The sequence below is a fragment of the Athalia rosae genome, chromosome 4 (genome assembly GCF_917208135.1).
Source record: "Athalia rosae chromosome 4, iyAthRosa1.1, whole genome shotgun sequence".
NCBI classification, from domain to species: domain Eukaryota; kingdom Metazoa; phylum Arthropoda; class Insecta; order Hymenoptera; family Athaliidae; genus Athalia; species Athalia rosae.
In genome coordinates this window covers 16,089,939-16,115,948 of record NC_064029.1, presented here as the reverse complement: position 1 = coordinate 16,115,948, position 26,010 = coordinate 16,089,939, and the positions used below count along the sequence as shown (strand labels likewise).

Below are 26,010 nucleotides of genomic sequence, written 5' to 3'. Positions count from 1 at the left end.
TCTCCCCAATCAAAGGAACGTACATTTTAATTGAAAAAATCTCATTACCGGTGGTCGAAAATCGTGCTAAATAAGAATTGTATCAATCGATAGACGAACCGCGAGGCCGTTCGGCGATAAAAAGAAGAAGAGCGAGCTAGAAAATTATTCGACCGATCGCCCTCGCTCTCTCGCTCTCGCCTATTTCTACGGTCATCGGAGAGACAAACGAGCCATGTGCAGAATGCTTGTACATAGAAACGCGTACACCTACCTACAAATGCCGCGGTGCTCGAATCGCTGACACCCGAATAAATGCAATGGCTATACGTACGACGCGACAGTGCACGCGTGTGCGCGTACCGTACGTATGTTAAAACTCGACTTTGAACGCGTGCGACGATGTCACCTGAATTACAAACGAGATGACGGTCATTCAACACGCGATATCCCCATGCATGCCACTTTAAAATACATAGGTATATACACAGAGTTAAAACAAACCTCAGAATGATATTCTCAACGACTAAAATACTCGACGTGTGCACCGGCTCTTATAATAAACGTATACATAGGCTACATACGCCTATATACCTACGAAGTAAATACGTATACGCACCATTACACATTGTCTTTCATTTATTACCTCGTATACAACGTTCGCATACGACTGCGACACACAACGTACAAACGACACGTTTCGTTCAACGATGACGAGTTCATATTTATTGTACTTTTCATCTTTCCTTTTTTGTTTTTTTCTTTTTTGTTTTTTGAATTTTTATTTTTTCAATTTATAGACGTATGCAAATCGACTCCCCCCCCCCTCCCCCCCCTTCCTGCCACCCCCGCGGGTTTTATTATTAGAATTTTTACGCATAAATTTTAAACAAAAGCTTTTGTTCGTTTAATTTATTTTTAAGAATATTTCAATGAGATTCGATCATTTTATCTAATATACGGAAATAAATTATACATGTGAGGCCCAAATATTGGATACATGGGTATTCGTCAGGTGTGTATTTGCTTTTGAGATTATTTTTTTCTTTGATTTTGAAGCGAAAAACGAAAGATCTTTTTTTTAGCCCAGGGACACGATCGGGATGATTAGCGTCGACATCGTTGATAAATTAGAAGGAAAAGTAGGATAGAGAAAAGAGGAGGGAGAGTAACGAGAATAACTTCGCTTAAAATTCGGTTCAAATATGTTAAGAAATCACGCGGGTGGAACAACGTTCCGGATTCGCTACTACGAAAATTGCATAATGCAACCGACAATATATGCACATAATATGCACCGTATAACTGGATCCAAGCGCTAATTTTAAAAAATATTCAATGCACCATATAATTATAACCATTGTGAGAACGACGTTGCGTGTTTTGGGACCGGAATGCATTTTTTTACGTTATTTAAGTTTTTCTCTTATTTCTTTTTTTTTCGCTTCTCCGACTCGCAGCTCCCAAAAATCTCGTAACTCTTCGCTGGAAGTCGGTCTTAATTTCTTCGGAGGGGGGGTGAAAAAACGAGGCTAATTATCGGACTTGTAGCTCGAGCGATCGATCGTCACAAAAATGATGCTTAGAAAACAAAAAGAAGAAAAATTGAAAAAATGCCGCATTCGATTTCGCACATGCACATAATAACGCGGGTGTGAATATCGATGCCGAAAATTGCACGGTCGTAACCGCGCTCTTATTATTCTCCATCGCGTTCACGTGTGAGCGACGTATTTTACTCGTGTGTGTGCGTGCGCGTTCAACGTGGACGTATAAACGCCGCCAAAAATTGGAAGGATATTCACATGGGTAAACTGCTTATTGCTAGACTCAATGCAGGTCTAATTATAACTATCTTCAATCTGGAAACCCATATTATTAAAGCCAAAATGTATCCGCCGGTCGAATCTGCATCGACCGCTACGTACGTACACCACCTCTCTCTACGCGTAACACACGCGCGTCCGCTGCGCGTATTTTACGCGAAAGACGGTTGCACCCTTTTCAACACCGAATGTGTACGAAGTCCTCCTTTCTCTCTTCCTTTTTTTCTCTCTCCTTCGCTCGTTTGTACTCGATTCTTCCGCCCCCGACCCTCGCCGCTCGCAGTTCGTTTCCCCGGCCGTACCTGGTGGTCCGTTTTTTATTTATTTATTTACTTTATTTATTTATTTTTTCTTTCAAATTTCCTTCTTTTCATTGTCCTATCTCTTCTCGTCGTACTGCACATGTGCGTGAGTACCTTTACGTAAGTTGCGTGTGTCGTGCGAGGTATGTGTATCGTTTGTACGTAACGTACGTACATACCTACGTACGTAGGTACACGTATTTGCGCGTTTGACATTGCAACGCTTTGTCGCACAAGCCGGTGCATATTAGGGACGAAGTGACGGTCAGCGGGTCAATACGAAGACCGACAAAAATTATCGCACATCGCTATATAATTTATTCACCTCGATACAGAGGTATTTATATCATTATATTTCATACGTGTATAAAATTTGGTTATCTTTTTTTTCCCTTTTTTTTTGTAGAAAAAAAAAAAAAAAAAACGATACCGTTGTTAAATTACATCAAAGTGTGGAATTGTATTAACTTTTTTTTTACCGAAACAACAAGTTTCTCCTTTCAATAAAAAAGAGATTCATTGTTCGACACCATAATATTCGTATGTGCAACGCTTACGTGAATATGATTAATTTCGTTGAAAATATCGACGATGCATAATTTTATCGGATGAATCAAAAGTTTGAATAACAAATTTCTTTTTTTTTCTTCTCTCTCTTCCGTTAAAGTCGAACAGTTATATAATAAAAAAATAACTTTGTCGGCGGTTAAATTTTGAAAAAATATCATTCGTCGTTGCACGATGAAATCTGGAGAGAATTTTTTTTTCTTTTTCTCTTCAATTCTTTCAAATTCGTTTTATCGGTGTACGCGATATTACACAGTTTTGCGATCGTTGTTATAAATCGCGATCTATTCGGTGGTAAATGTGACACGAATCGCCCACGCTTGTCCGCGAATCCAAACGTCATGCGGACATCGAAAAATGTGTAACGTGCCTATGCCGTATGCACTTTACTCTTACGTAATATTAAACACTGTACTCTATATTATTCATTTAGCTGTACACACGTAACGTTACGAAACAGATTTTTCCCTCTTCTTTTTCGATCGATTTTTTATTCACCTCTTTTCTCCCCTTGTTATTGCGAATTCGTTACCGTATTCTATTTTTTTGTTTCTTTTTTAATTGTATGCAAATTCCGTCGATCGCGTCACGTCGATATATTTGTGTAACGACCGCAATTATTCTATCAGATCCGAAGAAAAAAAAAACAGAAATTGATACGAAAATTATGTAATTAGGAAAAAGGGAAGGAAAAAAGAAATTTCGTTGTATATCGAGACACTTTGGCCCGTGGGAATAACGAAATTTCAAAATGACCCAATTATGACGGGGAGCGCCCTGAATTGTAGATTTACAAATGTGTTGCACGTGCACGTACAACACCGTAGAGGCCTGTATACCTTCGTCGTTTGCTTATTAAATTTATTATTTATTTCGTAAGGGAAAACGATATCGCGTGTGCCTCTAGCGGGTTATACAGTGAAAGCGATGGGCAACTCCGCGGATCCCGAACCTCAAATATAAAAGAAGGTGCATTTCCGCTCTGTCATTACGTCGTGTAGTCAGTGCTTTGGGGTTCGCCATTTGCCGTTCCCGTTCGCCGTAACCCGATACTTTGCGACGACGTGCAGGTTTCCGTTGAGTCGATTATTCGTCCACCAAAAAAATATAAAAATAAAAAATAAAAGATAAAAAAAAAAACAAACCAAAAAAATATGAGAGAAGACGGGAAAAAATTGAACGAGAAAAGGACGATGACGGTTAGCAGGATTTCATTCGAAAAGATACTTTTTTGGAATTTGAATAGAAAATGAATTTAAGTCCTTTGCCGATGATTAACATCGACCGGATTGGAAAATGCGAAAGGGTAAAATGGGGAAGACGAAGAAGGATGAGAAGAAAAAGTAAAAGAAACGGAGATGAACTTTTTTCTTTTCCTCTACCGAGCACCGAGTATGAGTATATGGAATTTAAATAATAATATGTAATATATAAATAATGGCAAATGCGAAACGTGTAATAAAGTGTCACACGCTATACGCTCATCAGCACTTGTTAAATTAGTTCGTGTAATAATAAAACGCGATACAACGTTGCCCTACTTGAGAGAAGCTTTCCAACAGCTTTGATGATGAATTAAAAAATATTCGATTCGAAGATCTCGTTTCTTTTTCAATTTTCTTTCCGTCTCTTTTTCCTGATTCAAAGCAGCGAATCCATCGTAGGAAAGTGACGAAATAGGATGTCAGTAAAATGATTGCTGACGATTTATTTCTAGACAATTTTTTTACTTCAACAAACCGTGGAGTTTTTTTTTCTTTCTTTCTTCTTTTTCAACTACTAGACAAATTTTTGTTTTCTCTACGGTTTTTTTTTTTTTTTTTCTTTCTTCTATACCAATGACACACATTGCATGTATTTCATTACGCAAAAATAACTCGATCAAATTCCGCTGATGTGCGGTATTTTATTGCAATCGGTGCACGCCGGCAATGTCATCATCGGGATATAAAATTTGACGAAAAAAAAAAAACAGATGGAAAATTTGAACAATGCAAATTTATAATTAGCAAAATAATCGGCATACATTCGGATACGAATGCATATCAAACGATTGTAATAAATGAGATTATTTTTGTAGAATTTTTCACGTATTTAAACAAGAGGTGAAAAAAATGCTTAGTAATGTGTGCCTAATTACAATGCAAATATAGCTGCAACACCTGAATTTATATTATAGTGATAATTATTTTTTTCTTTTCGTAAGGAAAAAAAATCGACGCTTCACTCGCTGCAGTTACTTTGCTCGGGATTCTCTGCACAAAAAACGTATCATCGGTCGATGGTCGACAAATGCTTTTTGATTAGCTAGAAAAATTGAGAATACTGACAGAAAGAGAAAAGAAGTAAATGTTTCTAGAAAAGTGAAAAATCAAAGAAGAAATTTGTACATATAGTTTGAATTTTGTGGGATATGTCTTTCTGTCTGCTCAGAAAAAAGCTGCTCACGCCCATCCGGAGATCCTTATCCCTCGATATGGATAGTGAAAATAAAAAAAAAAAAAAACAAACCGAAGAAGCAGAAGAAGAAGAATGATTCCGAAAACAGGACGATGACGTTCGCTGTTTTGCGGTTTAAAATATCTTTGAGGAATTCGCGAATCGCTCGAGGCACTGAGATTTTTAACGCCGGTATAGAGATTACCTAATACCCCTTCTTTCGGGGTGTTGGCTCTTAGGTTATATCTCCCCCTCCGCTAGTTCGCCTTATTTTATTTTATTTCTTCACCGCGAACCGCGTACGCGTGTGCGTGTGTGTGCGCGTGTGCGGTGGCACACGAGATCGAGGACGTTCTCGAGGTACGGGGTACCCCGAAGGGATATCCTGCAAAGCCTCCAAAGCCATAGGTACCACTCAACGCGCACCTACACGCCCTCGGATGCCTACGACTTCGCTCGCACGTACGAGGCGAAAATATTCGCGTGCGAAATAAAAGTAAAAAAGAGAGAAGGGAAAGAAAGAGAAAAGGAGAGAGGGAGGGAGGGAGGGAGGGAGAAAAATAGCCCTCGTCACGGCCCTTGACGGGGTACGGAGGGCCAGGGGATAGGCAGCAACGAAAAGACGAAAAGAGACGCAGAAGGGAGGAGTGGTTGCCCACGTGGAGGTGAACGTCCAAGGGGGCAACCTGTTTCGGGGTTCATGGCCCTCAGACGGCTAGCCCATGGACCCATCCTGGATGTACTCGAATATCTGCAGCTAGCCAAAAGTCCAAGAGCGTCTCTCTCTCTCCCTCCTCAGGGCCGCAATGCCGAAAATATTTTCAATCTCACGACCGAACTCATCGACTCCGACCCATCGACCGATACGAGGATTGGAAATGATCGCTCACGGAATGAGAGATTGAATAAAAATTTCCAATTTGGAAATCACGTCGCGAACGCTCGATTTCTACCGCAAATTTCCTCCTCTCATAACCGAAAATAGCGCTTCGCATCGAGGGGGGAAAATAATGTTGACGCTCGTTGAAAATCGAATACATCGCTTTCCAAGGTTTCCTCTTTTTTTTCGAGGACAAAAATTTTGAGCAGAATTAATTTCTGGAGCTCGGTGTAGATTTGCCACGGTTCGTCCCGATAGGCGAGCGAGGTACGCAGGACCGGGATAAGCGAATTCGTTGATGGCAAATATAATTGCAAAGCCTCGGCTTCGGGAACCAGTTTCTTATAAGGTCGGTGCTGCATAACCGCGTGTGCCTTGCAGCTCTCCTGTCTTGGCAGGACACACTATTCTATTATCCCGTTGTCCTTAGAAATTTATTTTTAGAGAATCAGAACAGCTCCGGCCTATGCGTGTGCCTCACGCGTACAACTCCTATATTCTCTCATACCGTAAATTTTGACCGTTGAAATTTTACAGACCCGTATGTATAAGGCGCGCAAAGAATATATACCCACGTGCAACTTTTATGAAGCCATTTTTTAGCGGAGAAGGAGAAAAAAAAAAAGGAGAAATAAGAAATGCGCAAGAATTCCTATCCCGACCAGATCACTACGGTGCGATCGGGACTACGAGGATCATCGACTCCAAAAAATACTGACAAAGTTTCAACGAACGAAAGAAAGAAAAAAAAAAAAGTTCTCCACGGTCGAAAATTAGAAAATTCGAAGCAGGAAAATTCTATTTTCTCCGCGCTTATCGAACAAGGATGTGTTACCGTACTGCACCCGACCAGCGGTTATAGTTGCGTCCGGATTTTTTCTCGAGAACGGAGGTTGATTTTTTAGATTTATTCGATTATTTGTTAATTTTCTGTTTTCCTTGTCTCGCGAATATCGCGTTAACTCCGCGCATCGCTGTACTATTCCAGCTTTTTATCAACCGCACCGGATCCACGATTTCGTTTCGCTATGCGGTCAACGACGACGTTCTAGACTCCGTTTAATTTTACATGACAAATAATGACAAAGTGTAGAATTCTAACACCGCCGATACATCACGTTGCGGAAAGTATTATTATAACATTTCGTTCGCCGATGCGATGCGATGTTCGGCGAGCGACGAAAAACCGAAAAACAAAAAATTGAAAAAAAAAAGGAAGAAAGATAAACGTATTCTCGTACGTTGCACTTCGGCTAATCCCTGTGCACTTGCCAAATACATACTCTCGGCTACGTTCCCGTGTTATATCTGTACACCGCGTATAACTGCGACGTAAAAATTTCGGTATACGAGAAGAATTTTTGCGGGCTGCACCGCGGAACGAGCGTATATTGTTTTTCTCGATCTATGCATACGTATATTTGCGACTCTCGCACGCGTGCACAGGTGCATAGGTGTATGTCTCGTGAAACGTAGATCACCAAATTGCGATGCGACTAACGACTAGTTTAAATAAAAAAAAAAATTTTTCCGCTCGACGTTCTTCTTTATTACCCGAATCGAGTAGGAATTGCGCAGTTTCTGCGGTATCGTTGAATCGATCTCCTCGCATCCGCGAGACTTTATCCGAGGAAATCGCCGCTGAAAAATTATCTAAAAAAATGATCAGGCCGTCCGAAGACTCCGAAAATTCCTCTATCGAGGAAAAAAACATCTGGGTGCGCGTCTGCAGTTGACCGTGCGGGTCGAATAATCGTCGTGACTAAACCGCGCGAGGACGAGTCAAAACGTCGGACTTTATTTTCCGCGTTAATAACCCCATCGGCAGAGAGCGTTTTAATTTTTTGCTCCTTCGAAGGTTCCCTTCAAATTTTCGGCCAAAGTTTCGAGCGGAAGTTTTACGCCCGTTTGTCTCCGTTTCGCGCGTCGATTCAACGTGAAAAGCTTCGTTGCACCCCCTTCGTGAATGGTGCAGTTGCAGCTGATTTCTCTTTTTAACCCGGCCACCGAACCACTCTACGGAACGGGGGTGGTGGCAACAGGTATTCGAACTTCACCTTGATCTCGTAACGTTCCACAGCAGCAGCAGCAGCAGCAGCAGCACGTGGTGCGCTCGTGGACGGAATAAAATAATGTTTGACGAACGGAATGGGACGAATAAAAGTGCGATAAATAAATCAACGAGAGATTCCGCCTTCGACATCTTTCGATTTTTCGAATGACCTCAACGTCGTTTCTCGTCCTTCCTTTTTTTGCTCCGATTATTTTTTTTTTTTTGCAACCCGTACACCCAGTTTAGGGGTGCGGAAATTATCCGCACCGAAGTCACGAGGAGATGGAATTTTTTATTCGAAAAGAAAAGAAAAGATCGCGAGAAGAAAAAAAATGACACTATTCGAACGTTCCACTTAATAACCTGATTATGTATTTTCCAACGAATAATTATCCAGCGCGAATATTGCAACGTTTATGTACGTTTGTATATACGCATAGGTGTGTGCATACCGTATGCTGCATAACGCACTGTATGACCTCGAGAAAAAATCCTGCAACGAACGGATACGTAAATCGGAAAGATTTTGCAAAAACATACAACGCGAGGTGGGGAAGGCGTATTAGCGGAATTTTTTTCCGAAAAGATACAGGTAGCTCCGTAATACCGTAAATTGATATCAGCTGCGTTATACGATATGCAAAATTCGTACGCAGCTGCATCGTGAAATGGTGGAAGAAAAAAAAAAATAAAAAAAAAAAACTATAAAATATATACATATAAAATTGTGATATAAAATGAAAAAGTAAGAAATGATCGTAAAAGGATGAAAAAAAAAAAAAAAAAAAGAAACATATATGTGAGCAACGATTCTGTTTTGCGAGGAAAAATCTTCCCTTCCCTTTTACTTTTCCCCGATTTGTTTTTCTCGATCCCGAATTTCTTATTACACATTTAAACACTGTATTCGATGGAAACGAAAAAATTGACGAATTTTTAAATCAACTTATCTACGCCTTTAGTTTTTAATCTCTTCAATTTCTTTATCTTTCCATTCAACATGGTCGATGGCCTTGAATCTATTTGCGCGTGTCTCTCCGTGTTCGAAGTACGTTTGGATGTTGACGCGCGCTATAGGGATCCGCAGCACATGAGATGAGTCAGTTTGGACGCCCACGTAACCTTAATAGCGCGATGCCGCGATGCGACTGCACGGGAGAGGTGAAGGCCGAATTTGCGAAAAACAAAAGGAAACGAAGGAGAAAAATACCAAAAAAAATAATAAAACGAAAGTAGATGAGCGAAACGCAAACAGGCGAGGCTCGTCTTCGCTCGGTTATCTATTCGAAAATTACGTCGCCGCATTTTTGGCATATTTTGCAAAGAACCCAAATCGAACACCCGGAAACTGAGCGTCTCTCCCAATTTTGATTTCATATCTCGGTGCGGATGAATTTCCTTATCACATTATCAGCTAGTGAACATATTTTCTTTTACTTTTTTCTCGCGCTCTCCTAGCTCGTTTTAGTTCTAATTCGGTATCGTGTATCCTGGAAATTGCGACAGGAAGTGTCCAACAGGCACGGGTCATACGAGGAAAAAAAGCCCACTACTACTAATAATAATAATAGAAGAAATAAAAATAATAATCGTTTGACTCACAGCGTGCGTTTGACCGAGTCTGCAAAGATAATATAAAATAGCGAGCTTCCAGAATTCTAAAACATAAAAATTGATAAAATTCCTTTAGACGAAAAACAGGGAGTGAGGTTCTTTCTTTTTTTTTTCTATTATTTTTGATAAATAAAATGGACAAAATTTCTTGTACCATTGAGTGTATAACGAAAACCTGTCCGTTTCAAATCACGCGGATGAATCGAGTCGGTTGTCTATACCATCGTCGTCGTCGTCGTCGTCGTCGTTGTTGGGAGCGGTATGCGACGTAGAAGGATAAAAACAACAAAAAAAAAAAAAAATGGAATGAAATAGAATGAACTAGAATAAAATGAGAATAAAAAAAAAAAAAATGGTCAGAAAACAGAAAACAAGGAGAGCCACCGCTGCAGCGGAGTAGCAGCGGCGAGAGGAGAATACGAGAATCACCAACCGGAGGCAGCAGAAGTAAAAATTGTTGGGACTATTTGATGCGCAGCTAACTGTACGTAAGTTTTGGCTATGCACAGGCTAAATGCCCGTCCTACGGGCGGAGGGGGAGGGGCGGGGGGGGAGGGAGGGAGGGGGCGTAAAAAGCAGGAGTAAGAGGAACGACGAGTGGGGGAGGAGGAGAGTGAGTTTGATCCATAGAAAGAGAGTGAGGCGAGTGGGACGCTATACTCGCACGCAGAGGGTGGGCCGACGTGTGAGAGAAAGAGAAAAATAAGGAGGGAGCGAGGAAGAGCGAGAATTTCGGGGGTGGGTGGGAAGGAGCGAAAAAATTTCCAAAGGGGGAGGGAGGGAAGAGTTTGGCGATAAAGGAGTAGTAGTAGTTGCAGTAGTAGTATAGCGGCGAGTAGTACGGCATAGGATGTCGGGGCGGGGGAGGAGGAAGCGTCGTAAGAAGAAGAAGAAGAAGAAGCAGCAGCGGAATCAGAAGCAGAAGAAGAAGAAGAAGAGGAGGAGGAGGAGGAGGACGTCGATGGGGATGGGTGGTTGGGGTAGGAGGAGAGAAAGAATTGGCGCGCGGAGGACCGGCGAGAACGGGATAACGGAGGGAGGCAGAGGAAGAAGGACGGGGCGGGGGGGAGGGGGGGGGGGAGGGGGCCAAGCCCTCGCGGTTCGGCGTTTTCCGGGGGAGGGATGGTAGCGAGGAGTAAAACGGAGGAAGGGGTACGTCGAAACTCCCCTGAATCCCCTCCGTTACTCCCGTGAACTCCCCGCGCTATCCCCCTTGCCGCAGCGTTAAAGTCCCCTCTCTTTTAGAGGTTCCTATGAATTTTGCGACACTCAATAAAAAGTGGTTCCACAGGGTTACCATTTCGGTAACTATACTTTTGCCCGGCTCACCAACACAGGCGAAAACTAAAAACTGCATGGGAGAGGCGCGTTTTGCCGCTGCCGCCGCTGCTGCTGCTGTTCCTGCTGCCGCTGCCGCTGCCGCTGCTGCTGCTGCTTGCTTGCCTGCTTTGCTGGCTTGTTTCTGCCGCTGCTGCTTTGGCAGGCCAACCCGCGCGCGGACCCAACGATTTGCCCAGTTGCGTTCCCAATCATTCTACGACTAGGTAGTCCCGCCGTGTCCAAGCTGAGCCACAAGGTTGGCTGGTGTCATCGAAAAATATCGGCGCTAAGAACTAACGTTCATTCAAAGTTTTCTTCAACAATTTACCCACGCATTTTTATCGATTTAATCTAAACATTAACGCATACATATATATATGTATATATAAATACATATATCTATATACACGTTGTATATACATCCTATATACGCATATGTATTATATATATGGACCCCGTGAACACGCGTTTAAAAAATATAAAATACTCTACGATCAAGAACGAATGTAATTCAACGTATGAAAAAATCAAAAAATCATCAAAAATCGATCGACAGCTGTATAAAAAGAAAAATTGAACAAACAACTTTTTTTTAAACGTTATTAAACATATCTATAAAATTTTAATCAAATAAATAAATAAATAAATAAATAATAATTTTACTTGCGAGTTAATAAAAATTAAGTACACCATACGCTACGACTGAAATAAGAAAAATATTTTCCCAACAACAAATATAAATCAAACAACGAACACGTTTAATTCCGGACTTGCGCGTAGCGCTTTACTGCACATGTATAAACTTGCTATATAATACGTACATATATACATGTGTTTAAACATATATATGTATTTTCTGCAGCACGTCACATCTGTGCCAAAGTCATACCGTATTACGTACATGTATGTATCTAACGTACGTGTACACAAAAATTGCCGGTTTCATTTCAATCCGTTGACGAATAACCGTTCATTATTGTTGTTATAATTAATATATTATCATTATTATCATTATTAATGTTATCTTCGTTAACGTCATCGAATTTGTTTCGTCGTTCGGTTACTTTATACTATAATTAAAAATAATAATTGTTCGAGAAGAAAAAGAAAAAAAAGTTTTTAAATAAATATAAAAACAGAGTAAGAGATAATCAAATGTTAATACAATATCGAGGCAGAGTAATGAAATAAAATAAACGAGAGATATGAATCGGTAGGTGAAAAAACGTTACGCGAAAATAACAGTATCCAAGGACGAGGAAGTGGAAGAGCGGAGAGTTGTGCGGAAGAATAATAAGACTAGAAGAAAGATTTCCACGTTGTAACTGTGCAGCGGGGAGCGAGATAGACGCGAAAAAGAAAAAAAAAAAAAGGAGAAAGAAGAAGAGATAAAGGGAGAGAAAGAGTTGGAGATACGAAACGGAGCGGAAACTGTGATGCTGGAACGATCGTCGGTTGAGCAAAAACAAGAAAAACGAAACAAATCTAATTACAATAACTGCATCGATGATCTTTCATAACTGCACATGAAGTTGCACGGTGTTGCAAAGTTGGCTGATAAAAGAAGGAAGGAAAAAATAAACCAGAAAAAATATCAAAGACACAATTCAACGATAAACTGAGTGAAGTAAAAATAAGAAGAATAAAATCGAAACGCATATGAAAACGGATCTAATGTGCACACTGATGATAAAAAGTAAAATAGATTATTCGTAAAAGATTTTCAAACAAAACTTCGTCGCAAGGAACGGTTGGAGATTTTTTTCCACTTTCCTTTCGTATTTCTGTTTTTTGTTTTTTGTTTTTTTTTCAAATTTGGCACACTCCACGTTTTCTCTGTAAAACGCGAAACGAAAAAAGCGACAAAAAATAGGAAAAAAAAAAACGGATTCAAACGATAATAAAAACTAAACAAAATTAAAAAAGCAAGTAAAGTTTGGCCATGGGCGGACAACCGGAATCTCGAGTAGTGGTTAGACCGCCGCAGATGCTGCACAAGTGATGCCTAGATCGTAGTTATAATACGTCTAGGATTTTGAAGATAGCAAAACAAAAAAAATAAATAAATAAATTAACAATTTTTAACAACAAATGACAAAGTGTGCCGAATCTTCTATTTCCCTGGAGTTACATCGTTGCATTGGAACATCGAGGACCGACTACTACACCCATGAATTACTTATCTGGTAATAGTAACGATAGTAAAAATAATAAAGATAACGGGGCACTGATTATGAATAAATTCATCTTGTGCGAGGAATTGTCGTAGAGGAAAGAAACGAGAAAAAAAAAAAAAATCAGTAAAACTAAAGAAGAGAAAGAAGGAAAAATATCGAGCCGGATTAAATAATCGAAGAAATAAGGAAATTTTTGCTTAAGGACAAAGAAAGAAAACAAAGTTTTATCCGCAAACAAGAAGAAGAGAAGCTAGAGAAGCTGGTACCGCGTTGCAAGGACACAATTTGTAGTTCGCTAGGAGGATTTCTCGAAGTCTGCAGCTAGGAGAGCAAGGTACGTTTGAGAAAAAAATAATAATTATTATTACAATAACAACGATGTGATTTAAAAAACTGAATGAAAAAAACGAACGAAAATGAGAAGAAAGAAAAAAAAAACTTGCGTACGTACAAGTGTACGTACACCGATATACTTGGACTATGGATATATATTCATACGTTATAACCCGCGTGGCCTTCGAGACTTTTGTAAGAATGCGAATTTAACGTCGTCGCGAACGACGTTGCTTCGCGGAGACGCGAAACACTCCTAACGCGACTTTCGGTCACGATAAACTCGTCTGCACGTATATATAATTATTCGAGTTGCACGTTATTCGACCCATAAAAAAGGGGGCGAAAAAAAACCTCCCAAATACCGATCTAGTTCCTCCAAGGAATAAAGAAAAAAAAACATTTCTCGTTCCTTCGCGCACAAAAAAAAAACAACCAAGGATAACTCTCGACGACAAACGAGGATAAGAATCGTTCGTTCGTTATCCTTGCGGCGAGAATCTGTCCTTTTTCTTATCCTTTTTTAATTTCCTCCTCAATCGTATCGCACGGTTAATACTCACGAGTGATTGAAAAAAAAAAAAGAAAAAAGAAAAAACGGTAGTGGTGTATCGGCCGTGGACGTGGATATAAGGAGCGTAAGTAAACGGGGGAATATTTTAATACAAAAGCGTTGAAGAAGGCGAGTTTGTTAGGTGGCGGATATATACGTACGTACGTAGCGTAGCGGTAGTGCAGTCTACGTAGTAGTTTTTTAGTAGTAATAGTGCCGGTTGCTCCGGCCCCGGCTTGGTTGTAGTAGTAAGTAGAAACGGCGTAAAGCGAAAGGCAGTCAGGGCGGACGGAGAAGGAGAAATAGACGGCAGAGAGACGGACAGATGGCCAACGCACCGAGAGGTAGAGGGGGTGGGGGGGGGCACCAGCGCTAGTAGTAGAGACCCGTACGGGCTAGACGATCGCTAGACGATCGCTAGACAAGGTGAATGTCGCTGTTACGCGCGCCTTTTTGTAACGCCTTCCTTCCTCAACGCTCACAAGGCTCGCTCCACTCATCACTCGCCACTATATCTGCAGCTATTACGACGTTGAGCGGTTTCTCTGCGGATTTCCCTCTCTCTGCAATTCGACTATGCCGTCCGCCGGTTTGATACGCCTCACTTTTCTGTTTTTTTTTTTTTTTTTTTATTTTTCATTTTTGTTCCCGTCGCGTTTCGCCAGGATTACACGGTGGGCTCGACCGACGCGCGTTAGAACTCGGGAGAGGAACTCCGAAAACGTGAGCCTTTTTTTTTTCTTTTCTTGGTTCGTTTATTGATTAATTTTTTTTCTATTCGACTATCCGTTTTATATATATATGTATATATAATAGAGCTGGGCGATCTCGTCGTCGACACTCGGTGAATATAAACGATTACGTAAACATCATCGTCGTATATAAAGGAGGAGATTGCGTCCCCGCGGATTCGGAGTATATAATATCCCACACTGTGTGTTCATGTGTGAAATAAAAATTTATATAAAATAGATACGTTGTACACTAATGTTGAGGTGTGTATATATATATATATATCATTCAAATTACTGTATGTTGTACAGATTAGATTAGACGCATAGTAACTAGATTATAAAATATATATATATATATGTATGTACATATCGCATTTTTTTGCTATGACGTTATCGTCGAATTTCACACGCTCAGATCGTGTATATAATTATCGAATTAAACTTCATCTATTAGATTAACTTTTCGGATGAACGGTTATTATTTATCAAACATTGCGTAAAATACATCGACAGCGTTCCATCCGACCCGAATTCGAGAGTTTCAAATCAGGAATAAAATTTCACCAAAGGTTTTACCAGTTTTTGATTCTCTCCGCGCGAAGTGGGATGGTCCCGAAATCGGTGGTTTTTTTTTTTTCTTTTTTTTTTATTTTACCTTTTTTTTTTCCCGTCACCTTGACGAGAAATCTTTTATTATGCAAATTACAAACCGACTGCAGCGTGCCATCGATCAAGGTCCATCTGGTTTGTCGACTTCCTACCGAAAATTTACGAGAATTAAGACTCGAGACGAAATTGAAACGTCAGCGATTTTCTCTGTATACCAGACGATCAATTTAACGCACGTTTTCCGTGTTCAGTGGGAAAAATTGCGAAACCAATCGAGTTCGACGAGTCGTCGATAGACTTTGTCCCGCTGCATAGGGTAAAATAGAAGGAAATAAAATAGTCCTGACGATCCTCCTTTGTCGTCGATTATTCTGCGGTATCGCGCGTCGCAACGCTATAGATACAGGCATAACATTCCTGCAAGTATAAATTAGAGACTCGTATAAATATATATATATATATATATATCGCCTTTATAGTGTGCGGGTGACCCTCACTGCACGAATAAAATATGCAACCGCATCACCGATGAGCCATAAATGACGGGGCCGTAGCCGAAGCTCCTTCGGCTACCGTTCGGTGCGGTGCACAGCGCGTGCATCGCTGCAGTGACGTAATTTTCGGCTATATATATATATGTATACATACGTACGTACATTATATGCATTTACGTACATACGTACGTACTTACATATGTTATTGCAGTGCATGTGTACGAGTGGTATACATACACGTACCCTATGCCGCACAGTGCGAGGAGGGCATGCACTCGCCTGGTGCACCGTCTATTCGCTGTCTGCATCGTAATTATAAAATTATATGCCAATGACCCATTTTCAACGCGACGCCGTTTATTTCGGTTTCTTTTTTAGGTTGACATTATTATCGTCGACCGAACGGCCAACTATTGTTCCTTCCAGCTGTTCGATTTTTTTTTATCGCGTCGATTCGACGCTAGTTAAACACCGTGAGGAATTTCATTCTTCTCGATCACTAAATCCGAATATAAATGCGAAGAGAAAAGAAAGATACAATTTTTGAAAAGACTTTCTACGTTCGAATTACTTTAAACTCGAAATGAAAAGAGAGCAAAAAAAAAACAAAGATCAAAGATCAAAATCAGACGAAGCGTCTTACGATGCAGGTACGACAGTAGTGTGTCCCCGCTACCGGTCAGACGCCGAGGAACCTGAACCGGGAGCGAAGATTTGAAAACGATTTGATTTTTTCTTAATGACGACGACGAAAGGAAAGAAAAAACGAAAGTAAGCAAGTGTTCTCTTGAACATTCGATTCTTTGGGGGCGTGAAAAATTAGAAACCAAAAAATCCCGACTTCAGGTCCCAAAGTATTTTTCGGATAATTTTTTTCTCCTCGTTTTCTACTCTACGATATCCCCGTATCGGTTTCCGAGCAAATTTTTTCAAAAGTTTAACCCACGCGTCGGTAGCGACAGAGCGGAATCGAGCATCGGGCAGCGTCGCGAGTGTAAAAAAGAATGGGGGAAAAAAAAAAAAAACCATCGAAAAAGAAACGGATGTTAAACGGAAAGAAATGTATTTCAGGATCTCCTTCTTCGCGGCGAAAAAATATTTCTAGCTCTCAGCTATACCGATATGTACTTTCAACCTACTACACCCGGGCTCCGATTTCGCGGGGAGCGAGAGGAACCAAAAAAAAAAAAAAAAATCATCGCTACTCACACCGGACGAACTCGGGTCAAATTTTGATCACGCATATTTGCATAGCTCCGTTTGTTTTTTTTTTCTTTCTTTCTCTCTCTCTCTCTTTTTCTCTGGAGACGGAAAATCCTCAATCTCGTCTTGGAGAATTCGTCCACTTATCGTACGCGTCGGAGTTCCGTTTTTTTTTTTTTTTTTCGGGGCCACCACAGGCGATTAGGTGGCGTGTACACGTGTCCTCTGTATACCTGTAGGAGGTACGTAAGGTACAAAAGAGAGAACGATGTTTCGTATGTTAGCGTCGGTTACGACGACGACGACGACTACGTCGAGAAGAATAGCGGCCAGAAGTTAAGCTAGCTCGGAGTTGGTTGTTTGGCAGTTGGCGGGTTGGCCCCATGAGGTCAACGGCCACCGAATGTTTGCGAATGCAGGCGCACGAGGAGGAGAGACGGGGCGCGGGTACGAGCGGCGGGGGGCGTCGCGATGCAGTAGCCGATGTTGGTAGCCCGGTCCCCCCTTTTTTTTTTTTTTTATATTCTTTTCTTTTTTTTTAATTTTATTTTCACTCGTTTTTTCGACTCGAATATATGATGCCATCGCCGCGCGGTACATGTGTGCGAGCCGTTTACCGATCGCCGGCCAGAGGTCTCCAGCTCGTTAATATCCCATTTTTTATGTTTCGACATTTTTTCGAAAAGATTCTTCGTCGATAGGTGGAAATGAAAAACTGTTTCTCCCTTGGGGTTTTCCGTTGGCCGAGGTTGGACAAAAATTTTCTCCCGATTGTCCTGATTATCGCAATCAATGGAAGACAAATTTCCACGTGCTTCGGTAGGATTTGTTTCGACCGGCGTCGCTGGCTTTCGAGAGACTCGCTGCAAATCGTGCGTTCGTCGGTTGGGTGTATTTCCGTGAATAAAGGATAGCCACCCTTACGTGATTACACGCGTATACCTGTAAGCCGGTAGACATCTTGTCACGTAATGGTGGTTATTCCTTTGTAACAACGGTATCATAGATCCGACCTTCGTTATACGCTGGTTTACATACATATAGAAAATCTAATTACAATAGAATTTCCGCCCTTCGAGTCAATTTCCTCGATGAGATTGATTCGAAAAAATTTTTCATTCTTCTAATCGTAAGAAAGCATTCTTCGCCCTCTCGCGGTATACTGCCGCGCGGTAAAAAATGCCTTCGATAAAATTGATTTCGGTTCGAGTGGAGAAAAAAAACGACAAAAAGAAAAAAAAAGAAAAAAAATCAAATCGTATTACAGGCGGATACATGTGTTATTCGTATTCATGCTATAAAAATACGCGAAGATTCTTTTTTTAGATCGTTCCTCGGTGTTTGTGGCGTGCGTGCGTGCGTGTTAAAATCCGTGCGCTGTGCACACGGTGAAAATAAAGAGTGACGGGGTGCGGGGCTCTGGAAGAAAAAAAGGATGCTGCGAGTCGCCGGAGGGAGGGGAGGTGAAAAAAACATCCGCACCATGGTCTCAATTTTAGTGATAATAAACTTTCGATTTACGTTATTTACGCGAACATCGGGAGTGGGTATATATATATATATATATATATATATACACACAGACACACGTATACACGCGTATAAATAAATATGCACGTATGCGATAATTTTTCTATTTCCTTTTTCGTTTTTTTTTCTTCTTCTTCTTCTTTTCGCCGCGTCCGCACACCCCGTGTCTTTAAGTGTAATTATACATTTCCATGTAAGATAAACACACGTTGTAACGTACGGTAACGCGCATAGCTCGATTCCGCGGCAATGAATTTGCATTATTTCGTTCGTCAACAGATTTCCATATCCAGTTACTCCTACCTATACACGTGCAACGTGTTCGGCTTATCACGATATACGTTAATCGCAAACTACCGTACACGAGCGATAATTTCTTTCTTTCCTACGATTTCATCGCAGATCGGCCATCTCCGTCAAAAAATTTCCCATCCCCGCTTACGTAGCCTTTCGAGTAGACGAAGCTCGAAAAGAGACTCAGAGAAAAAATTCGGAGTCGCGGCTACCGTCTCGCCGCTCGCGGTTCTATATCGGCGAATAAGTTTCGCTGGAAATTTACCAGGTCCCGCTTTAAAATGCAGTTTCGTAAAAATTCTTATTTTAGCTAGAGCCCGGCTATATAACACGCCGCAATTATTCTAGCTGCGCCGCCTCCGTTGATCCCGTTGCTGCACCGGGACACGCTGCACACCACCCGCGGGGCGGGGGGAGTTTAGGGGTCGTGCGACGTGGGCAGGGAAAAAAAGGAGGCTTTATTGGCCGCTGTCGGTCGGTGTGCCGTTGAATTTTTCGCGCTATCGTTGCGCGGAGAAAAAAGAAAAAAATCGCACAATTTTACATATTTGCAACGTTAATTCGGTCGCTGCGCTACGTTACGTGTACGTCCTACAAGGAAGGACGCGCGGTTCGGCGTAGCGAAAAGAAAAAAAAAAAAAAAACGAGGAGATTTATTCAACAAAACGCATCGTAGAAAATTGCTCGTCAAGAGCCCGGAGTTATTATTGCATTATTGTATGTACATCTGTGTGTACCGCGTTTCGGAGGACGTGAGAGAGATCGTGAGGAGTAGGAGGAATTACAACGCGAAACTTTTTTTAACGCGTAGAAATAAATACGCGGTGCGGTGTGTGTAGCCGAAAAAAAGCATCGGAAAATAAGTGAGCGAATGGTAATGTGTGGGTGAGTGTGCGTGCGATGGGAGGGTCTAAAAATCGCGCGTAGAAACAAACCGCTGGTATATATATATATATGTATATGTATATGTATACATATATATATACGTAGCGGTGCACTGCAGATTGCGGTTTTACGATACACCCAACCTCGTGTGCACGCTACGTACTGCGTACATTTTTAACTCCGACCGAAAAAAATTAGCGTTACTCTCGAGATGAATTATTCGGTTTCGTTTATTTATTTGATTTATCTATTTTTACCGCGTTTCGAAAAACATGGAAAAAATAATAGATGAGACTCGTAACGTGAAACGAAATTATTCGATACGCGAGAATAATGAAACGTCGATGTGGGAGAAAAAAGTACAAAAGAGGTAAAAGTAAGAATGACGTATGAATAAATGACGAATTAACGAGGAAGCGAGGCATCGCGATCCCTCCCTATTTAACTGCAGTATAAATATTCCGCGATGTATGGCGTATGTAACGTATACCTCGGACGAAGCGAACCCTCTTTTCGGCAAAATTATTGTACAACCGTTTATACCCACCGTTGTATCTCCGCAGGTAATACATAAATACGCACGTACAATGAGTGAGGTATATAATCGTAGATCCGTAGAAGCGTCGCGTAGCGTTTCCTCACTATTCTCTAACCAAAAAGTAGTCACGCGACGAGTGAAAAAACCTCCTCACGTTTCTCTTCCCTCTGCTTTTTTTTTTTTTTCCCGTTCCGTTCCGTCTACAAATCGCCGAATATCGTACAAACGCCACGTCCGATTCGCGGATCAATTATAGATGTATGCGAGCGTACGGGATTGTATAATGATACAGTTGTACAGTTTCGCCGTTTTCTGCACCCCCCCCAAAAACCTGGAAATACACGCGCTTCCTCAGGCGTGTACACGTATAGCGAAGGACCTCCGTCGAGGCACCCCCGGCTAGACCACCTCGAGAAAGTAACATTTTTATCGATTCAGAGTCCCGTATTACGGTATACGTGTACGCGTACCCATATACACGACGCTACCCGTAGTACCGTACAATACGCCTACCTACCTACAACGTACGTATACGCAGGTGTATACGCGTGTGCGAGTGTACCGGGTTTCATTTTAATGCAAACGCGAATATGATAAACACGTGCGGGCCACTGGTTGGCGTGCAGAAGTAGGGGTACTTCTGCGGTCCCGCCGACGCGCGACGTAGGGAAACGCGAGAGGAGGATCGAGCGTAGCAGGAGTAGGAAGAGGAAAAGGAAGAGGAAGAGGAAGAGGAAAAAGGCGGGCGGCGATTCCACGGGGGTGAAGAGAGGAGGGCGGCGTAGCGAGTACGGGGGGATGGAACCGGAGGAAAAGAGAGGAGAATGCAGAAAAGGGGTTGGTTACGAAACGGCACGCCGTGCTCCGGTGTCGCGAGCTGTATAGGGGGGGGGTGGCGAGGTCGGGGGGGAGGGGTTGTCGGGGTCGTCGGGAAGCGAGATATCGGCGGAAAGCGAGAAAGAGATGAGAGGAGAGGAGAGGGACGCGTATCCGCGGTGTATACGTCATAGATGAATCCCGTAGAGAGGGGGTATATCCGCCGCGGGAGCACGCGGGGTGGAAAAGAGAGACGAAAATTTTGCGCGGATATGTACGTGTAATACGTGTACAGAAATACGCGTACACCGCGGGGTAGGAGGGACGCGGCGTGCGTAACCCGGGGGGGGTAACCGGAAGGCGGTATAAACCACGGTGGGGTAGTAGGGGGGAAAATTCGTAGAGCCCGTCGTTCCGTTAAGGGGGGTAGCCTTGAACCCAGGAGTGATGCCCACCAAACCGCGAGCTTACAGGTATACGCACACACCTTTTTCTCTCTTTTTGCCGGCAACAATTTTTCCGCTCTTACTTTTTATCCGTATGGTTTTTTTTTTCTTTCTCTTCACCTTTGCTTTCTTTCTACTTTCCTTTCGTTTTTCATATCGCGAATTTCTACTCTTCAACGTTTTGTCATTCTCATTTCGCATTTCCATTTACATTTTTCACATAATTTTTAACCCCCCGCCCCCGCCCCTCCCTTCCGCGTCTCCCTTTTCGGCGATATGGACCGGATGGATTAAAAAATCCGCAAACTGAGGCGAAGGGAATCGGATGGAATAGAAAACTTCGCGTCCCGTTTTTTTCCTTCCTTTGAAATTTCACTTTCTCGATTCTCATCTTCTTCTGACCGCTGCGTACGAGCGCGCAACTCCGTTTTATTTGCATTCAAGGACGTGTTTGACTCATATACCGAAACGGCAGCGAGACCGCCAACGACATAGAAAACATCCTAATTGCATCGTCGACCAAAGATTGTTTTGATCAAAAGAAGTGCGTCGTCTAAAAATTTTTCAATCCGGTACCTACCACCGAATGTGCACGTGCATATATGCATACACACGCCGCTTTATACATATGTGCGAAGATACACGTTCGCTGCACCGAAAATTATCACAACAATACACGCCCGTGTGCGTGTGCGTGTTTGTGTGTGTAAACACAGAGGCGAACGATTCCCATGTATACTCGCGATCATTACCCGTTCAAATTTCAAGGACAATCGGATCTGGTCAGGGACGTCCGTGACCCTTGCGTCATCATCTCCGCACGGCTTCAGCAAAGCGTTCGTTGCAGCGATGCAACTGGAAGTTTGAAAAACTCGCGGTACCGCAGCGATACACCCGTACCGTTTCACGGATGCCCATTTCGCCCGACGATTCTCTCAATTCTACAATGTGGAAAAATTTTTTTTTCTTTCCTCTCTCGCGTACTTCAATTCTCACGTGCGCGCGTGTGTACGACGCGTTACGCATCTATCGCGTTTCACACACGCACACGCGATTGCAAATGAAACGTACGATGCAACCTTGTGCATTCCCCGACAACACTTCTTTCTCACTCTTACTTATTTTGTCGTCGGTCGTTTCTTCCCTCGGTTTTTTCCTTTTTTTTTTTTTTCTTCTTCTCTTTATTAACAATTTGCTTTTTCTTGTTTACGCACACGCAACTTATTCCGTTATATATATATATATATATCTATCTTCCTACGCGAAGATAGCGAAATGTGGAAATTCCTTTTTTTTGGTGCTTCCGATTTCGCGGACTCGTTCAGCTCATTTTCGTCGATGATCGTTAGTTTTCGAATTTTCTACGCCCTGTGGTATCGAAGAAATATCGAGACGGTACGCGCGGTTTTTCCCTCATCGTTACTTTTGTCGCATTATCAATTCCGCGTCAACACTTTCCTCCCGATGAATGGAGAAAGAGGAGGTGGAGTTTATTTCTCCTTTTATCCTTTTTTCATCTATCTGCACGTGTGCGTACAGTACAGCGCACATGTACAAGGGTGTTTGTATCTGGCCGCGTGAAATTCAGCTGGTTTTTTTTTTTTTTTTACCACCTCCCCTCCATCGATATGCAGCAGCAGCAAGGATGATTCACGACGAACGATGTTTCACGCTATGCGGCGATGCATGTGTAGACGAAAAGTTTTCTTCGCTTTTTTATCGGGATATAACGTAGACACGTTTATTAGTTGCTTATAAAGCCATCGCTGTCTCTTTAGTTAATTTTCAAGGCCCCTCGTAATTCGTCTACCATATTTACGTTGACGCATATCCTAGCAATCGTCTATAACGCACACACATACACACGATACGTTCGCGTATACGCGAGAGTGTGTATAATTAGCTCCATTGTAAGTTCGACAAAAAGAAGAAGGAACGGAAGGAAAATTTTTTTTTTTCTTTTTTTTTTTTCTTTCTTTATATCAGAAACTCTGCATTTGATATTTTGATATGTTCGTGCATGCAGCAAATATTGTTATTAATTAAATATTGAATTTGGTTGTATTTTATCGGATCATGCAACGCATGAGGAATTAAATAAGCAGAAAATTGAATAAAAAATTGAAGGAAAAAAAGCTCGACGAGTTTAATTCGTCGCACGCATATACGTGCAATCTACGTAGAATAACATTTGTATATATATGTGAATGTATATATATTTATATAGCAAAATTGACATCATACCAGGGAGCTATGCATAATATTATATTAACAGCTGGTTCTGCCGTTGAGACGATAATAAATAAATAGAAAAATTTCGTTCAATATTGCCACTGTGTTATACATCTATACGCCGGTATAGTTTGTGCAAAGGTTCCTAAGGAATAAGAGGAGAGCCGATATCATTCGTAGCGAATCCAATCAATAAATATTACAAAGGAACCCCTTGGAGCGGGCGAAAGGGGGGAATGGGGATGTGCAAGGGAGTCGCGGATCGTGACGGGAGGGGGGGGGGGCGAGGGGGGTAGGAGGGTTAAGGAATACGGGACTCCGCGGGTCGCGGCAAGGAATGGGGTGGTGGTCCTGCGTCTTGCGATCAGGTCTTCGCGGCTGCGATGTCTATGCTATTTATATATTGCTTTTCTAGTAGCGAATTAAAATCCCGTTCATGCGCAGCCCGCAGAAGGGCGTAATGATTTTTTGAGGGGCGAATCTCGCCTCCTCCGGTTCCCTCTCTGTCATAGTGGGGGAAAAGCGCGAAGCAAACCTCGAAACTGGAGGGGGCAGATCGCTCTCATTAGCCTACGGGATATGCTATTTTCTATCGCGCTTCGCCCGGAGGGCCGGATAAAGAAAGTCAAAGAGAGTTAGGGGTAAAAGAGGGAGGGATCGAGGGGGGGGGAGGGAAAAAGTGCGGGATGAATAAAAAAAAAAAAAAACCACCACCACCAGCACCGGGAAGAGGAGAGAAAGAAAAAAGTAAACGAAATAAAACAGAATGAAAATGTATAAACCGAGGGAGGAAGAGAGGAGATAGAAAAAGTGGTGCGAGGAAATATAACGAGGAAAAATGTTGTACGGAAAAAGGAGGAAATCGGAGAAGGCGAAAGTGCGTGAAAGAAGGAGAGGTGGTGGCGGCGGCGGTGGCGGCGGCGGCGGCGGCGGCGGAGGAGAAAGAGGACGTAGGGGAGAAAGAGGAGGAGGATCGATTGGAAAGAACGGGAGTCGCGGGAGAACCGTGCGGGGGATTTAAATTCAACTCTATTTTTAATTGGAACTCGTTAGCTTTGCGCATTTTCATCTCGAGGGGGGCCCGCGGAGGCACCCGGCACAGTCCGGAGGCACCGCCCCCACCACCTCCGCATACTCTGCTTTGCTCCTCTGCGTACGCACTATTTTTTAGTCCGCACTTATTACGACAGATGTCTCATGTGCCGATAAAGAATAACCGTAGGCCGTAGTCCTAACTCGCGGTGTGCTCAGTCAGTGCTGTTATACATTTTTTCGCCAGTCGGGTGAATATTTTTTAACCTCCGACTTTACCTCTCGGCGACTACTCAACAACGGTACGGGACCCCGACGTATTAGAATAATAAGAAACACGAATTAAGAAGAAAATAAGGAACTGAAATTAAAATTAACAACAACAATAACAATAACAACAATAACATTAATTAAAAAAAATAAAAATTAAAAAATTAAAAAAAATTTCAATCAAAAAGGAGTAGTTGGGATGATAAATCGGAAATTTTCTTTTTTGTTGTTATTTATTTTCGATTATATCGTTTAATGTAAGAATAACATTGAGATGAACGGGTAAAAAAAATGGAGAGAAATTGAAGAGGAGAGAAGAGGGAAAATTATATATTCAACACGCGATTAAATCTACGAACTTTTAAACAAGGATAATCGGAAAGTTTGTACCATTATTTGGTGAACTTTAAAAATTATCTCTGACATTAACTACCCGTGTTCTTTTTATATCGAACAATTTGGTATTTTTTTACACCGATTTGAAAAAAACTACAACTACTACCCCCTCGTGACAATCGGTAGTTAACTATTTTGTATTTCGCGGCGCGCCAAACACTCTGACAACTCTCCGCTCGTCCCCACGTATCTCTGAACTGTTTGTTGCTCGCTGCTCCTGCTGCTTGGGCTCTTGCTGGTGCTGCTGGTGGTGTTAAGAGCTGCGAGTGCCGATACCGCTGCTGCTGCTGCTGCTGCTATTGCGGCCCCCCCGAAACGTTTTTTGGCAACTCAGCTGCCCGCCGTTATTGCTGCTGTTGCTGCGATACTTATACTGAAATGTACGCGCTAGCTCATCGCCGGACGAAGTGCAACTTTATTGTTATTGAGTAATGGTGGTTTAACAACAATCCGCGCACATGAGCGAGTTCGGCAGGTGTCATAAGGTA

General features: G+C 42.1%; 2 protein-coding genes across 20 annotated transcripts in view; one reads left to right on the top strand and one right to left on the bottom strand.

Moving 5' to 3' along the window:
• Positions 1-10,131, bottom strand: part of LOC105689996 — a 48,363-nt gene extending 38,232 nt beyond the window's left edge. Inside the window, exons 1-2 of the mRNA XM_048654178.1 lie at positions 10,094-10,131; positions 9,649-9,704 (exon numbers count right to left, since the gene is read on the bottom strand). The gene's annotated coding sequence lies outside the window, so the exon portion shown is untranslated. The remainder of the gene's footprint in view (positions 1-9,648; positions 9,705-10,093) is intronic.
• An 829-nt stretch (positions 10,132-10,960) lies between these two features.
• Positions 10,961-26,010, top strand: part of LOC105690004 (broad-complex core protein) — a 76,667-nt gene continuing 61,617 nt past the window's right edge. Inside the window, exon 1 of one of the 19 annotated variants that reach the window (XM_048654161.1) lies at positions 10,961-13,491. The gene's annotated coding sequence lies outside the window, so the exon portion shown is untranslated. Of the gene's footprint in view, positions 13,492-24,670; positions 26,008-26,010 lie in introns of those variants that run through there. The other 18 variants (XM_048654164.1, XM_048654160.1, XM_048654166.1 and 15 more) reach the window with 18 other exon arrangements.